The sequence below is a fragment of the Staurois parvus genome, unplaced genomic scaffold, assembly GCF_062004578.1.
Source record: "Staurois parvus isolate SC_StPar_1 unplaced genomic scaffold, SC_StPar_1.0 ptg000449l, whole genome shotgun sequence".
Lineage (NCBI taxonomy): Eukaryota > Metazoa > Chordata > Amphibia > Anura > Ranidae > Staurois > Staurois parvus.
The window spans coordinates 7,357,175-7,368,452 of record NW_028318245.1 but is presented as its reverse complement, the minus strand read 5'-3'; the positions used below and the strand labels follow the sequence as shown (position 1 = coordinate 7,368,452).

The 11,278-nt window shown below is 40.7% G+C and overlaps 1 protein-coding gene across 1 annotated transcript in view; it reads right to left on the bottom strand.

The window, feature by feature from the left end:
• Positions 1-1,759: 1,759 nt before the first annotated feature.
• Positions 1,760-11,278, bottom strand: part of LOC149453520 (uncharacterized) — a 30,931-nt gene continuing 21,412 nt past the window's right edge. The window contains exons 2-5 of the transcript XR_016314673.1: positions 9,051-9,129; positions 7,263-7,345; positions 3,310-3,444; positions 1,760-1,977 (exon numbers count right to left, since the gene is read on the bottom strand). The gene's annotated coding sequence lies outside the window, so the exon portion shown is untranslated. The remainder of the gene's footprint in view (positions 1,978-3,309; positions 3,445-7,262; positions 7,346-9,050; positions 9,130-11,278) is intronic.

Below are 11,278 nucleotides of genomic sequence, written 5' to 3'. Positions count from 1 at the left end.
CCCCTTTTTCCATGTTATAGACGCATGGTTTGACCTTCTCACATGCGTTTCTATCTAAGCATTTTCTACTGATCTTTTAATGACTCTCACATGTGTCATTATTTTCGAGGTTGGTGCAGATTTAGTTCTGCAGTCTTTTTATTTTATTTTAGTTTCACCCTCTGAGAACTTTTTTCTGGCACATAACTTTTATACATATGATGTCTTTTTGAATGTTGACAAATTTTAATTTGCAAAGATATAATGACGCATGTATATACATTTACTGAAATTATACTATCTAATTGGAAATGAGTTCAACACATTGGCGCTATCGCGCCTTTTTTTATATATTTTTACATAGATCTGAATCAGATTGTCTTTAAAATGGGTGTATTTCACACCGTTGTTGAACTTGTCTTCATTGACATTCATCTGTCAATTATAGGGCATTCTTGCCCTTCCACCCTGTGTCTTCGGGCTCCATTAAAATGGATGACGGAGCCACGCACATGCGCCTTAGTTATTGCACACTGGCGCATACGTAACCGCGCATGCGTCATTATGCCTATTTATATGCGCCTATTCGCGTCATCACGCCAATGGTTCCATACCTCTGAAGATGTGCGTGCGCACGTAACGCGTAAGGAGGAGCCTGGACGTCGAGACGCTACGCCGCCGGAGCCACGTGGAGGCCCGGCGGCCATTATTCAGAGTGTCAGGGTTAGTTTGTCTTGCTGGCACATCTTTATGATACCTGCCTACTTTGAATTGGATATCATTATTTTAATAAAGCTGCTTTTTATAACCTACTACACTATGGGTGTCCTTCCCTAAAACTCCCTTGAGGAGCTTTTGCTTGCAGAATCTTGATCTTGGAATTCTACACCTAATCGAGAGAAGGAGGATCTGTTGCTGCATCCACAGAGGAGGGATTCACCATTCCTGTAACCGGACCAGCTTTACTCCCCTCTGGATTGAGGATCCATGAGCTCTAGATGCACACTGCGTTTATGTGTCTTACTTCTGGTGAGTGTGTTTTTCAGCCGTTTCCACACGGATCACCAATTCTGAATCCTCATTTGTCACTGGACACGTCCATATGACCAAGACTTTTAGTGGACTTTTTATTTGTCTTATTGTCACTACTTTTAGCGCTGCACTATTTTTACGAAATCGCAATACATGTAAATGAATTGGTTTACGTGAAAGTTATAGTGTTTACAAATGGCGGTATACAGTATATACTGGAATTTTTTTTTTATACTAATAATGGCGGTGATCAGCGACTTATGGCGGCGATCAGCGACATATGCATGTAAAGGCATGCAGCCCAATACTTTTGGCAATATAGTGTATTTCCTAGTCAGAAGAAGCACTTGGGACTTTTATTTTTTTTTTTGTGGCAATATTTTTACTTTTGTGTTTGGAAGTTTTCTGTGAAGAACTGAAGGCCTAATATTTTGCACCATTTTGTTTTACTTTTCTCATTTTTTTAGCACTGTATTAGTCTGTTAGATTATCATTTCACACATTAGATGAAGCGTGTGATTTATATTGTGTTGTTTTTCTACATTCTGACACTGTGTGTTTTTTGTGCATCATTTGTTTTGTAGGAAGAAATATGTTGATTTTAACCTTTGCACACGTTGATGGGATTGATATTAGGGCTGTATTTAGGGTTCATTTACCTTGAATTGTTTTATATCGAAGGGTTTTTAATGCAGCAGCTGACCATTATTGGTTTCACATGTTGCGTAAATAAGTATAGAGATGGAAATTATGTATGCACCATGTTTAATTTTTATAAGACATTTAGCATTTGGCTAAATGATTTTACACTTCAGATAACTTCCAATTCACCATTAAACAATTTCTGGTGCAACACGAAATGGGGTCATCCCAGGTGGGTATCCCGCAAATTTCTTCTGTATTTCTACGTCTTCCACTTTAGCTTCCCCTCCGTTTTCTTCGTTTTCATCTTCATCGGCATCTCTCCTGGGGGAGGACACATTCATCATTGAATGAGACAACATTGATTATTAAATAAAAACTGTATTTCCCTGAGAAAAAAAATGCATATTTATAGGACACCGTGGGGGTTGATTCACTAAAACTGGAGAGCATAAAATCTGGTGCAGCTCTGCATAGAAGCCAATCAGCGTCAGGTTTTTTTTTTTTTGTCAAAGCTTAATTGAGCAAGCTAAAGTTAGAAGCTGATTGGCTGCCATATAAAGCCATTAGTAAATCAGCCCCACTGGCCAATGCTGGGACAAGGTCAACTAGCTCCCAGGGCAAAGATGCCTGATTGAAAAAAAAGTTGAATGCAGGATCGTTGCGCTTGTAAGGAAGGAGGCGGAGGAGAGAGGCGGGGGAGAGAAAACACAGCCAGGATCGCCTCCCAGCTCTCTCCTCCTCTCCTTGGCACTCCCAGAGCTGTGCTGAGAAGAGTAGTGATGCCTCTGTCAGTACTCCTGTCAGCTTTGAAAGAGAAGGTAGGTGTCTCCATCGATACCGTAAATCATTGTGCCAAGGGCAACCGCCACTCCAGCCCACCCCTTGTCTGGGCCCTGCCACTGACCACTGTCAGTGGTCACTACTACAGTATTGTCACTACTTTTAGCGCTGCACTATTTTTACGAAATCCCAATACATGTAAATGAATTGGTTTACGTGAAAGTTATAGTGTTTACAAATGGCGGTATACAGTATATACTGGAATTTTTTTTTATACTAATAATGGCGGTGATCAGCGACTTATGGCGGCGATCAGCGACATACGCATGTAAAGGCATGCAGCCCAATACTTTTGGCAATATAGTGTATTTCCTAGTCAGAAGAAGCACTTGGGACTTTTATTTTTTTTTTTGTGGCAATATTTTTACTTTTGTGTTTGGAAGTTTTCTGTGAAGAACTGAAGGCCTAATATTTTGCACCATTTTGTTTTACTTTTCTCATTTTTTTAGCACTGTATTAGTCTGTTAGATTATCATTTCACACATTAGATGAAGCGTGTGATTTATATTGTGTTGTTTTTCTACATTCTGACACTGTGTGTTTTTTGTGCATCATTTGTTTTGTAGGAAGAAATATGTTGATTTTAACCTTTGCACACGTTGATGGGATTGATATTAGGGCTGTATTTAGGGTTCATTTACCTTGAATTGTTTTATATCGAAGGGTTTTTAATGCAGCAGCTGACCATTATTGGTTTCACATGTTGCGTAAATAAGTATAGAGATGGAAATTATGTATGCACCATGTTTAATTTTTATAAGACATTTAGCATTTGGCTAAATGATTTTACACTTCAGATAACTTCCAATTCACCATTAAACAATTTCTGGTGCAACACGAAATGGGGTCATCCCAGGTGGGTATCCCGCAAATTTCTTCTGTATTTCTACGTCTTCCACTTTAGCTTCCCCTCCGTTTTCTTCGTTTTCATCTTCATCGGCGTCTCTCCTGGGGGAGGACACATTCATCATTGAATGAGACAACATTGATTATTAAATAAAAACTGTATTTCCCTGAGAAAAAAAATGCATATTTATAGGACACCGTGGGGGTTGATTCACTAAAACTGGAGAGCATAAAATCTGGTGCAGCTCTGCATAGAAGCCAATCAGCGTCAGGTTTTTTTTTTTTTGTCAAAGCTTAATTGAGCAAGCTAAAGTTAGAAGCTGATTGGCTGCCATATAAAGCCATTAGTAAATCAGCCCCACTGGCCAATGCTGGGACAAGGTCAACTAGCTCCCAGGGCAAAGATGCCTGATTGAAAAAAAGTTGAATGCAGGATCGTTGCGCTTGTAAGGAAGGAGGCGGAGGAGAGAGGCGGGGGAGAGAAAACACAGCCAGGATCGCCTCCCAGCTCTCTCCTCCTCTCCTTGGCACTCCCAGAGCTGTGCTGAGAAGAGTAGTGATGCCTCTGTCAGTACTCCTGTCAGCTTTGAAAGAGAAGGTAGGTGTCTCCATCGATACCGTAAATCATTGTGCCAAGGGCAACCGCCACTCCAGCCCACCCCTTGTCTGGGCCCTGCCACTGACCACATTAACTTTCTTAGCGAATACCACAGAGTGGTATGCCACAATCTATATTACATTATTGAATAACCAGCAGAAGAATTCTGATGTATTTCATGCTATGGCACAGAGCTTTTCTCATCAGTAAGGCTGGCCATTCATGGGTCGATTTCGATTTTTTTGTTCGCAAAATCAGACCTAAGAATAATCGATCGATTTCCCCTCTGTTAGTGGGATCGATTTTCGTGGTCCCCCCCCCCCATTTCTTTTATGGGGCATGTTGGAAAATTTGTGAAAAACTACCAATTTTCGAAACCATTGGTGGCACCATAAGATTACAGAACGAACAACGCTTTAAATTTTCAATCAATAAATCGTTCGGAATTCGACCCATGTATGGCCTGCTAAAGTGGACACAGCTAAAGCTGGTCATACACCAACAGAATTTTGCTCCTATAGAAATTCTGGAAAAATCATTTGGCAGAAACTTTGATCTTGACATTGTTGCATCAGCTGTGTTCAAAACACAGCCACTTGGAAGGAATCCCAGATGTATTAAAAAAAGGTTTCTTTTGCGCATTACAATATGTGCCGTTTTTCCCAAATAAAAATCACGTTCATGGTTAGAATTTCACTCATTCAAGCTAAATTTTTCATTCTGTTCCTTCAAATTTTCTTATCAGTACAGTAGAAATATCGTCAAATTGACTCAACTTTCTAAAAGGAAATCAAATGAACCTTCAAAAAAAAAAAAAAAAAGACAATATCTAACAAAATGCTACCAGTGTATGGCCAGCTTAAAAGGAACCATGTAAAGGGAATTCCAAGATCTCCTTATCCTTAATTAATAAGGAACTTTTCTCCACATATGGTGGACTTACCCAAAAACATGGCTCTTCTGGGAAGAAATATTTCAGATGAACTCAGAACACATGGTTGCCCTTCCTAGTTCAGCATGCATTTGTGAACCTCCAGACCTTTCCGAGATTCATTTCAAATTACTTGTTTATGTTTTAATGCAACTTTTTATTTTTATGCATTTTTATGCATAATTTATGCATTTTTATGCATATCAAGCAGTCTTATATCGAGATCCGAGGTCTTGATGAAACTCATCGACCCTTTACGAGTCGATCTCAAGACTACATGAATAGCTTCTTTGGGTGGCTAATTTGCATATACGGTTTTACTTTTTTTTATGTTTTATTAAGTTTTACGGAATAAAGTGTAATATTTTATTTTATTTTTTGCATCGTTTGTTTGTATTACACCTTTGATAGGCATACATAAAGTCCCATTTTGTATTTCCCTTTTGTTTATGTTTTTACGGCAGCCAAACAATTTCTAAAGCCTAGAAAACCACCCATTTTTTCTTTGGCTGAAACCAAGTCTAGGGTCAACTTTGTAATGCTGCATGAAAGAATAGAAGGCAGACTGACCGATACAATGAACAAATATTTGTGCTGTCCCGGGCCTTGTCTTATCTTGTGGTGGGATTTAGGCTGGACCTTTTGGGCCAATGAATGGTGGCGTGCCTTGAGGTACACTTGCCCTCTTTTCATTCTTACCCTCCCCTGCCTCCCTTTCCCTTTTTCCATTCCTGAAGAAGAGACACAGCGCCTCTAAGTGTAGACTGTAGGACAGTTTTAATGATTAAAAAGGTAAGTTTAACAACTCACATCTTAGTAATGTAAAACAGGGTAAATGTGCAGAGCGCCTATCGCCAGATGATGAAAACCGCATTGGGAGTGATACCGGCCGATCAGCAGGAAGCGCTGGAGGGAGGAGAGGCATTGGTTGTCCACCTTGGTCCCTGCGCATGCTCAGAAACGTATCGCATCCTGATGTCGTCAGACACCAATGCCACTGATCCGGACATACCTGGGAGCCTGCCAGGCTTTACCACCAATGCCTCTCCTCCCTCCATTAGGAGTGATACCGTCCGATAAGCAGAAAGCGCTGGAGGGAGGAGAGGCGTTGGTGTTCCAACTTGGTCCCCACGCATGCTCAGAAAAGTGTCACATCCTGATGATGTCAGACACCAACACCACCGCTCCGAACATACCTGGGAACCTGCCAGGCTTTACCACCAATGCCTCTCCACCCTCCATTGGGAGTGATACCGGCCGATCAGCAGGAAGTGCTGGAGGGAGGAGAGGCGTAGGTGGTCCACATTGGTCCCCGCGCATACTCAGAAATGTGTCACATCCTGATGATGTCAGACGCAAACGCCACCGCTCCGGACATACCTGGGAACCTGCCAGGCTTTACCACCAACGCCTCTCCTCCCTCCATTGAGAGTGATACTGGCTGATCAGCAGGAAGCGCTAGAGGGAGGAGGGCGTAGGTGGTCCACATTGGTCCCCACGCATGCTCAGAAATGCGTCGCATCCTGATGACATCAGACGCCACCACTCTGGACATACCAGAGAACCTGCCAGGCTTTACCACCAACGCCTCTCCTCCCTCCATTGGGAGGGATACCGGCCGATCTGCAGGAAGCGCTGGAGGGAGGAAAGGCATTGGTGGTCCACATTGGTCCCCGTGCATGCTGAAAAACGTTTTGCATCCTAATGATGTCAGACGTCAAAGTGACCACTTCAAACATACCAGGGAACCTTCCAGGCTTAACCACCAATGCCTCTCCTCCCTCCATTGGAAGTGATACAGCCGATCAGAAGGAAGCGCAGGAGGGAGCAGATCGTTGGTGGTAAAGCCTTGCAGGTTCCTTGGTATGTCCGGAGCAGTGGCGTTGGCGTTTGTCCCAGTAATATAAATGTGTTTTTAAAGTCAAAGTCATTGATTAGATGGATTGTAACTCCCTGTTTCACTTGAAAATTGAATTCCACACACATGAAAAAGACATACATTAAAATCCCTCTGAATATAACCTGTTATCAGCCTCTTATGGTCCCTGTACAAAGGAGCTCAAATCAGGAGACGAGAATAGGGAACTTGTTGGTAGGAGGAGAGAGCAGAGTGACAGACAGATGAGCTCTTTAGTCTACTGCTTCTCCTTTCACTGTCCAGTCAGGCTGGGTGAGGGACAAGACCTGCAACTTAACTACAGCTGAGAAATTAGGTCTCCTTGCACAGGACTGTGCTGTGCGGTAGAGCTGTGCTATGGACCTGAACCACTGAATGACTGCTTTTCAAATCGCACTGAAACCAGAGCAGTCAAGCCGCATCGCACATATGTGAATCGGCACTTAAGCTTCAAAAGTCTATTATTTCATTTAAAAAGTCTTATTCATACTTACTGTTGTTTACCGAGAGACAAGGAGAAGATCCCAAGAAAGACAAGGAGCAACAGGGATTTCTTCAAGGTGAACATCTTTGGGCTCTGTGGATCATTTGGATTCATGGAAAGAAAAAGAAGACAAAATGGAAAATATGACTCAAAAATAACACGAGACCCCCTAATGTTAGCCACACATAAAATGGTTTTTCCATCACTATAAAAGGTCCAATGTTTGTTGGACCAAACCATCCCAAAAGATCACGAAGACCTGGAGCCCATTACGGGCAGGTTGAGTGTTTCTATTGGCATGGATTTGCTTGATGCTTTCCAGACCTTACTGGATCTGGTTCCCCATGGATAAAACAATGTTCCTCCATTCCACAAAAGGAAGAGCACAACGGATTCTTAGATTCCATTGGAACTGGTTCACAAGAATCGGAGTTCCAATCTCCATTGGCTATGGTTTCCATGGCTTTCTATCTTAAATGTCTCACCTGGGCTACCTTTCCACCTTTCACTCAACATTACTAAAGGATGTTAGATTGAATTTATGTTAATGCACTTTACTAACTGGACTAATGGTTTCTGGATGGTTTGAATGAGAAGAGTCCCCAGATAAGTCCTCATGCACACGGGGCGTTTTTACAGTGGTTTTTTTTTGGCTTTTGACGTTTTTTTTTCTACAGCCAGTAAACTCCCCAGCATGTCATCCTAAGTGTCCATGCACACATAGACTGTAATCAACATTTTTTTGGCAGAGACATTTTTTTGCAGGAAAAAAAAAGAGGACTAGTGGGTTTCTAGAGGAGTTTTTTAGCTGTAAAATGCTCTAACGCTGAAAAACGCAGTAAAACATGGTAAACCACAGCAAACTGGCGTTTTTGTAGTTTTTTAGGACGAAAAAATTTTTTGGGGTAAAAAAAACACAAAAAAAGCAAACATGCAAAAATGTGGGAAAAGCGGCAAAACACTAATGCAAAAATACTAAAAAACTCACGTTTTTAACGTGACTTTACAAAGCTAATGTTACCAGAGTTATTAAAAGGCCCCTTGCATGTGGAGACTAAAAGTTGTTTGTTACAAGTTTGGAGCAGGGGCGGACTGACCATTTGGAAACTTGGGCACTGCCCGAGGGTCCGGGGTCAGTAGGGGGCCCCATGAGATGCCCCTGGTACCTTTTTTATAGGCTTTTTTGAGTTTGGCCAAGGAAACAGGGGCCCCATGATCCCCTATTGCCCGGGGGCCCCATGAGTTGTCAGTCCGCCCCTGGTTTGGAGAGAAGGAGACTATTGTGATCATGTGAAAATAATTGACCGTTATAAGGAATCTAACTCATGAATGCTAGATTTCTACTGTACTTTTTCCTAATAAGGGCAAGATATTTAGGAATTACAGTATAGTAAAAGGTTTAACAGATTTGAAAAATTTTTAACAGATTTGTAAAACGCAAAAAATTCCCATTTAGGACACAAAACTAAAACTTTGTCTGATACTCTTCATAGTGCTTTTTTAATAATATTACCATTATGATTGTGAAATCCAAACAATAGCTGGATTAATTCTAGGTTGGCCAATGTCTGTATTTTCTGTTTTGAATTTTGTGAATCAAATTGAATTTTCATATTCCTTGTTTCAAATATACTATGATGGGAAAAATGATAGCAGGATCCTCGCCAGCATTTAGAATTAAAATAAAACAGAGGAGTCATTTATACTTCACCTGAAAGCTGAAGACCGAGGATTCTTCCCTTATAAATAATTATAATAGGATGAATAATATAATAAAGATATTCCAGCGTATACTTACCGGGGAGGTCAGTTGGTGCTGAGAATGTAGATAGATGGAAGATGTCAGTGAAGGTCCATCCTACGAAGAACAGGGCTGGCTTATATATTAGAAGAGAAACAGGTTGGGTAAACAGAATTTTTAATCAAAGTTTAATTTAGAAGTCACATGTTTCTCAGGAACACATTACTGATATCACACGAATTTAGTATTCTAGTTACCTCCTAGCCTCCAGGTGGGACAAATATCAGCACCCAAGAAGAATTCCAAATATCTCCTGATCTGCTGTTTAAACAGTTTGAGTCGAAAATCCATTCAAGTGGGATTCTGTAATCTGGGAAAAATCCAACTTTGTCAATCCTGAGCCTGGTCTTCCCAGGCTCAAAGCAGCACACACATACACAGCTGCCCCATGACCTTCCCCCTTGGGCTCCAGCAGCCTTGTATCTCCATTCTGTTGAGTCTGGTGATTGGGCTTAACTTCCCAAGCCTTGGTGGCCAATCTCAATCTTCACTAGTCCAGTTGCTAGGGATGGGCACAATCCAAGTTGTAAAAGCACCCAATCCAAATCCATGTTTCCACCCTCTCTTCCTGTTCTTTCCATCATTGCAGGGAAGAGAGCAGCAAGCATGTAAGGTGAACTCGTCCAGTCCTGAGGTCAAAGAGTCCATTGCTATGAACAGCATCGGATAATGAGCCAGTGCTTTCCATGGAGCGCAGATGTCCGGCTTGTCTCTCAGCTCCATCTGGTCCTGGATGCTGCTACAAACATACCGTCTGACGAGTGGCTGGGGACCTCACACTTCTAATGTTTTTTTTTACTTCTTCACACATGTGAGTGCTATATTTATGGTTCATTCAATTATTTTTAATACTGCACTTAAAGGCGCTCCTTTGTGTTCTTTTTAGCATCAGGAAGAAACAATCTGCTGAGCTGCTTAAAGGGCTGCCAACTGAGTAATATTTGGGGTAGTCATTTCAATTGAGAAGGTATAACCCAGCAACAAGGTCCAAAATCTTTTCTTTGTCTCCAATCTGTTGAAAAGCTATACACTGAGCATTAACCACTTACCCTCTAGAGGATTTACCCCCCTTCCTGACCAGGCCTCATTTTGCTACTCGGCGCTGCACTAATTCAACTAATAATTGCGCAGTCATGCAATGCTGTACCCAAACAAAATTTACTTCCTTTTTTCACACAAATAGAGCTTTCTTTTGGTGGTATTTTATCACCTGTGCACTTTTTATTTTTTGTGCTATAAACAAAAAAAGACAGAAAATTTTGAAGAAAAAGGATATTTTTTTACATTGGCTATAAAAAATATATAGTAAACACAAAGTTAGTTATAAATTTATGCTAAAATGCATTCTGCTACATGTTTTTGGTACAAAAAAATCCCAATAAGTGTATATTGATTGCTTTGTGTGAAAGTTATAGCGTCTACAAACTATGGTATAGATATTGCAATTTACGCCATTTTTTCGCTATACAGCGCTGCGCTAGTTTAACTGACAATTGCGCGGTCATGCAATACGGTACATAAATGAAATTTAGGTCCTTTTTTTCACACAAATAGACCTTTCTTTTGGTGATATTTGATCACCTGTGTGCTTTTTATTTTTGGTGCTATAAAAAAAGTTTTGAAAAAACAAATTTGTTTTAGAAAAAAACTATATTTTCTAATTTCTGTCATAATAAATACAAAAAAAAACTAAAATGTTGTCATAAATTTAGGCCAAAATGTATTTTGCTACATGTTTTTGGTTAAAAAAATCCCAATAAGTGTATATTGATTGCTTTGCGTGAAAGTTATAGCGTCTACAAACTATGGTATAGATAATGGAATTTACACAGCTTTTCCTTTCTGACTGCCCATCACATTTCTTGAGGTGCTAAAATACCAGAATAGTACAAATAGCCCCAAATGACCCCTTTTCAGAAAGTAGACACCCTAAGCTATCTGCTGAGAGGCATATTAGTGTCAGTGTGTTTTAGGTAAAAAAACAAAACAAAATGTGCCCTATTGTTTCTGGGCTGTACTACGGGAACAAACAACAAATAACATACACATATATGGTATCGCTGCAATTGTCAAAAGCTGGAGAATTTATTTATTTTGGGTTGTTCTTTGGTGGTAGGTTATGGTAGTAACAAGAAACACACAGCCTCTGATTGGCTATCACAGTGATCAGTCACTGTATAGCCCGCCCCCTTTTTTTTTTTCTCTCTATGAATGGAGGAGAGGGA